Source organism: Suricata suricatta, chromosome 9 (genome assembly GCF_006229205.1).
Source record: "Suricata suricatta isolate VVHF042 chromosome 9, meerkat_22Aug2017_6uvM2_HiC, whole genome shotgun sequence".
In the NCBI taxonomy this organism is placed as follows: Eukaryota; Metazoa; Chordata; class Mammalia; order Carnivora; family Herpestidae; genus Suricata; species Suricata suricatta.
The window spans coordinates 27,537,495-27,543,398 of record NC_043708.1 but is presented as its reverse complement, the minus strand read 5'-3'; the positions used below and the strand labels follow the sequence as shown (position 1 = coordinate 27,543,398).

Here is a 5,904-nt window from a genome sequence, read left to right as displayed (position 1 = left end):
GCACCGTGTGCCAGGAGCTGCAGGGAGACGGAGGCCTCTGTTTGCTGGCGATGGCCCAGCATCTGAACCAGATTCCCATCCGGGCAACCTGCCAACTCTTGCTTCTTAAGTCTTGGCTGTCAGGATGTAGCCATGCTCCTTCCTGTTGGAGTTGGCATCTATAAGGACCATTCAGGGTTTTCTCTGGGGATGATATGGGCCAGCATAACCTGAAAGTGGTGGTGGCAGCGTCCAGTGTCCAACACACAGTCCTAACCAGAACTGCATCTGGGCCATGATCTGTGGCATTGGTGGGACCCCAGCCCTTGGCTGTGCCTTATTCTCCAGCCTTCCTGTCAGTTCCACGAGCTCCCAATGTCCTTCTTTAAGCCTCAACTTACTCACCTGAGCCTCACACAGAGGCTGGTAGAGTAGGGAAGTACCTGGCTGCAATAAAGCTCCTACTAAGTGCATGCTCAGTAAAAGTTCCTTTTGCTCCTTGCTGCCTCTGCCTGTTTCCTGGATTCCTTACATCCGGATCATCTCAGGCGATGCCCTTCTCTATGGATTGCAGCCATGAACCCTGTGGGTCAGGTCGGGTTAGATGTGCAAGAGACCTTTGGGGGAAATGCAGCAAAGATAAGCAGGTGGGAGCAGGAACAGGGACAGCCATTTTCCTACCCCGTGCTCTCCTGAGGGACACCTTCAGGGCTGCCACAAACCTCTGATACTGGGGACAATGAGGGGAAAGAACATCCCTGATCTTGCAAAGTTCACAATTTAGAGGGAGAAAGTGATACATTTGTATCACTGTAGTGTTCCAAAGTGCAATCCCTGCACGGTGGGAGCACAGAGGCAGACGCTGAGGGAAGGCTTCCTGGAAGCGGCCCACCCTGGGAGCCTGGAACGGGTTTCCATCCTAACCCAGCCTTACAAAAAGATCTGGCCATTTATTTCTAGGCCATGTCCCTGGATCTGCAATCTGCCGAGATGAGCTGGATGTAAGGAACCAGGAACGGGACAGAAGGAACTTCTACTGAGCACGACACACGAACTTCCCTGCTCTACCACCCTCTGTGTGAGGCTCAGGTGAGCAAGTCGAGGCTTAAGGAGCTGACATGATTTAGTCCTCAGTTCACACACGAAGCAGCACTGGTTCCCAGTCTAGGTCTGTCTGCCTCCAAGGGCTGTACCCCTCCTGCACCCTGGGCTTCTCAGGCCCGCAGGTGGAGGGGCCAGGGCAGAGGGGAATTTACAGTGAGAGGGAAGGTCTCACACGTTTCCCCAGAATCTTCTCTCTAAATCTCCAGTGTGTGTGTGTACACCAATTGTGCACATAATTTTTGGTGGACGGTTATGTGCTGGGCACCATGCTCACATGTCCCTCTGGGGTAAAGAACTTGAGGCTTGGAGAGGTAACTTCTCAAGCCTGGCTTCTTCACGCTGTGTGTGGGCTCTGCCTCCCTACCCTCTGGGTCTTTGCAGTGGGGGTGGGGAGTAGAAAATCCTGGGCCTGGGTGCCTGACAAAAGATCATTGAGGAAAAACAGGAGCAGACCAGGAAAGTGCCTCAAGGGCCCCGCCCCCATAGCCAGAGAAGCCGCTTCCTCCTACTTAAGGGATCTCTGACCAAGCCCAGAAAAGTCCTGGCTGATGGGGGCAGGGAGTGGGGCTTCTTGAAAAGATGAAACTATTGTCCTTTTCTAGGCAGGCTTTGGGTAATTCTACTCCCATTTCTCCGCCAAGCTCTATCTTTGCCTAAGACTTCACACGGGTCCCCAGGGGCCCCTGCTACACAGCTGCTGCTGCTGCTTTCTTCATTGATGGCTAAGAAATGGGACAGATGTAAAATGCTTATGTTTTAATAAGCATTTGTCTGAGCATCAGTGACAACTTAGAGAGATGATCTACAGGAGCTGGGGGCTCTGAACAGGTGAGCCTCCTCCTGGCGTTTCTCTGACCCGGAGGAGGCCAGGGGGGAAATGACCAGTGCCCGGGGCAAGCAAAGGACCGAAGGTATAAGAGGATGAGGAGAGGGGGCCAGCCTTGTGACTGCCCACCTCCCATGTGGCCCTGGGCCAGTGCTGTTTTCCTGGGGGTAGGTGCTTTTCAGTTTCAAAAAGTGAATGGCAGGCAAGAAGTGCCTTTGTTGAGAAAAAGGACATGAGGAAAGGAAATGACATGTATCACATTTATTGAGTCCCTACTTTGATCTTAACTACTGCCTTGGGCACAGGTGACCGGCAGGCAAGCTTTATCCTTAGCCACTGATTTGGGGAGACCCAGGTTCCCACAGAGCGATGCACCATAAACCACAATAGACAGAGACAGAGACTGAGGCAGCGGGCTGGGCACCAATTCTGCCTGCTGCGGTGTGGGGAAGGCTTCTATAGAGGTGACATTTGGTCAGGGCCTTGAGGGATGAGTAGGAGCTTGCAAGGCAGAGTGGGTTTGCAGAGTGCATTCTACGCAGTATGGAAAGCTGGCTGGGCGGGTAGGCAAGAAGCAGCAGGTGTGAGGAGACACTTGGCTGTGGCTGAAGTGCAGGCACATCTTGGAGCTACTGCAGGTCAGCTTCAAGCCACTGCAATAGAGCAAATACCGCAATAAACTGAGTCAAACAGATTTTTTGGTTTCCCAGGGTTTATAAAACTTCGATTTACACTCTACTGTAGTCTATGAAGTGTGCAGTAGCATGTCTAAAAAACTAATTAACAATTTTTAAAATGTTTTTAATTTTATTTTGTAGAGAGAGACAGTCTGAGCGGGGAAGGCCAGAGAGAGACTAAGACACAGAATCTGAAGCAGGCTCCAGGCTCTGAGCTGTAAGCACGGAGCTTGACAGGAGGCCAAACTCATGAGCTGAGATCAAGATTTGAGCTGAAGTCAGGCATTTAACCGACTGAGCAATCCAGGTGCCCCTAAAAAACTAATGTTTTTAAAGTAAATTGTATGTCCAACATGGGGTTTGAAATAACCCGAGATCAAGAGTCGCATGCTCAGTGCTACTGACTTTTGGGTTCGGCTCAGGTCATGATCTCAGTTTGTGAGTTTATCCCCGCCCCACTTGGGGCTCTGCACTGACAGTACAGAACCTGCTTGGGATTCTCTCTCTCCCCCTCTCTCTGCCCTGCCTCCACCCCCTCAAAACAAACAAACAAACAAACAAACAAACATACATTTTAAGAAAAGAGCAAATAGCCACATGCTCTACCAGCGGAGCCAGCCAGGTGCCCCTAAAAACCAATTTTTCTAACTAAAAAAGACTTTATTGATGAAAAATGCTAACCATCATCTGAACTTTCAGGGCATCATAACCACTGATCACTGATCACCATAACATATCATAATGAAAAATTTTGAAATATTGCAAGAAATTACCAATATGACACAAAATGAGCAAATATTGTTGGGAAAATGGGGCAAATAGACTTGCTCTAGGCACGGTTGCCACAAACCTTCACTTTGTAAAAAAATGCAAAAAAGGCCAATAAAGCAAATAGCAAAAAACCCCACTAAAAACAAACAAACAAAAACAAACACCCAACAACAAAAAACCCTTAGCCCCCCCCAAACCAACAACCCAGCGGAGGCACAAGAGGCACAAGAAAGTGAGGTCCTGTACAGAATTCAAGGGTGGAGGACAAGCAGACAGCTGGACACCGAGGTGTGCTGTATGTAAGGCGGGCATAGAGGGGGATGACAGGGATGGACGGCTTAGAGGATGTGGGCCTGGGGTAATGATTGGTGCCCCCCCCCCCCAAGAGAGGAATCACAGAATGGAGGGCAAGCCAAGCCCTGGCCCAGACCCAAGGGAATGCAGCACCGGTTACTGCGGGATGGGGGTGGGGGGCTCTTCACTGGGATTGGGGATGGGTGTCTACAGGGCTGGCTCGGGGGAGATGGGGCGGGGAGAAGCCAGCCAGAGGCAGGGAGAGAAAGCCCAACCTCTGCAGGCGTTCCGCGCCGCCGGGCCAACCTCCCATTCCCAGGGCGGGCACCGACGAAGCGGCGCCGCGGGCCCCGCGCGCCGGGAGACCCAGGTACGAAAGCGGAGGGATAGTGACCCGGGAGCAGGGGCGGCTCACTCCGGGGCTGCTGCAGAAACGGCCCCGCCTGGTCCGCTGGAAGAGCGGCATCGGAGGAAGTGGGGGGTCCAGGAGGCGACCCCGCCTCCCGCTCTGTCCGCGGAGGTCACCGCTCCGCGCTGGGCGCCTTCGGGCGGGGCTGGGAGGTCACCAGCGGGCTGGAGACGCCGGGAGCCACCGGGGCTAGTGCCGGGCAGACGGACACGGCCGGAGCCCCGCGCAGACGCCGCCCGCCCCCTCGGACCTTGCCTCGGTGGGACGCCTTTCCCGCGCCAGAGACCGAGGGCGCCCCTCCCGGAGGTGCCACCAGCGCCAGCACGCGCCCGAGGGCCCTGCCGCCTCGCGTGGGAAGGTCACCTTTCCACTTTGGGGGGGCTGCGCCCGCGCGTTCCCGGGCGGGTGGGGGGTACGGGCACGTCCCCGGGCTGGGGCTGCGGGCCGCGGGCGCCTCCTTGTGACCGACGCGGGGAAGAGTCTTGCGTGGGCGGTCGACTGGGAAGCCTGTCGCGCCGGACTCCGGCGTCTCCGCATCCGCTGGGGACCGTGCGGACATGCGGCGTCCGGCGCGCAGGGACCCCAGGCACGGGTCGCGGGGCCAGGCCGGCTCGGCCTCCGCTTCCTCGGGCCCTGGTCCGGCTCGGCCGCGTTCCTCGGGGACACGGCGTGAAAGGCGCTCGCACTGTCCGCCAGGTGTGCAGCGGGCCCTGCCCTCGGGCAGCCGGGGGAGTCCCGTGGTACAGTCCGGTTCCCAACACTCAGGGCTGGTCTTCCTTGTGTTTTTCTCCCAAGTGAATTGAAACAGCTTTCCAGGCTTTCTGGCCCCTGGGATTGCGTATGTGGGTCTTGATCTAGTGTAATTGTAGCAGTGGTGGTAGTACCTGGTAGCAATTAAAAGTCAAGCCTTCTGTCCTTCCTTTAGTCTCTCTCTTGGCTCTGCTCACCTCCGCCCCTTAAGGCAGTCGGCTTTAGAGACGCATCCCCCTCTGACACTAATCTTGTCATTAGCCCTAAAACTGGACTCGCAGACCCACAGGGGCCTCCCCTCCGCGTGCTGCTGTTACAGGACCTCTGGGGCGCAGAGCAGAGGTCAGTCCGGGGCGATGGGGTGTGGGGAGAGGAGGCAGTCCCTCCTACCCTCGCCTGCAAGCCCCAGGAACCTCTTAATTTGACTGTGAAAATAATGACTAAATGAATCAGTGTTTGTGCGAAATTAACGAAGCATGTAAGTCCCTGAACATGCCAGGTTAAATTTTGCTGAACTTGGCCTGTGTGTGCTCTGTTTTGTCCTTGTAAAATGAAGTCATTTTATGCTTAAAAAAAAAAATAGAACATTGGTAGAATTACAGATTTGTAAATTTAAACTCACAAGTCAGTACCCGCTTAATGTTTTGTACTGAAGGCGCAAATGGCTTACGTCATTCTCCAGTACAGTGACAGGTACACACATGCACACATACGGTGCACAGACAGAACACACACACCACGCTCCACAACACTGTTTGCACACACACGCTACACACACTGTTGGACATGTGCACACTGCACTCATTTTGCACACTAAGATGCCACACTGCATATTCACACACACACATACACACTGGTTGTGAAGCCTTCTTGTGCAGAGAAATGCTGGCTTGGGTTTACAGTAGGATCACAATTGATATTTTTTTTAATGTTTTATTTATTTTTTTGATACAGAGAGAGACAGAACTTGAGAGGGGAAGGGGCAGAGAGAGAAGGAGACACAGAACCAGTAGCAGACTCCAGGCTCTGAGCTAGCTGTCAGCCCAGAGCCCGATGCGGGGCTCGAACCCACGACTGTGAGATCTGACCTGAGC

The 5,904-nt window shown here is 54.0% G+C and overlaps 1 protein-coding gene and 1 long non-coding RNA gene across 3 annotated transcripts in view; one reads left to right on the top strand and one right to left on the bottom strand.

The window, feature by feature from the left end:
• Window positions 1–2,155: 2,155 nt before the first annotated feature.
• LOC115301892 lies at window positions 2,156–4,401 on the bottom strand. The gene is made up of 2 exons (XR_003913342.1): window positions 4,311–4,401; window positions 2,156–2,562 (listed from the first exon to the last, which is right to left on the bottom strand). It is a non-coding gene; the product is annotated as an uncharacterized LOC115301892 (long non-coding RNA).
• PAPLN (papilin, proteoglycan like sulfated glycoprotein) overlaps window positions 3,966–5,904 on the top strand; it is a 34,172-nt gene continuing 32,233 nt past the window's right edge. For both annotated transcript variants that reach the window (XM_029951890.1, XM_029951891.1), the window contains exon 1: window positions 3,966–4,021. The gene's annotated coding sequence lies outside the window, so the exon portion shown is untranslated. The remainder of the gene's footprint in view (window positions 4,022–5,904) is intronic.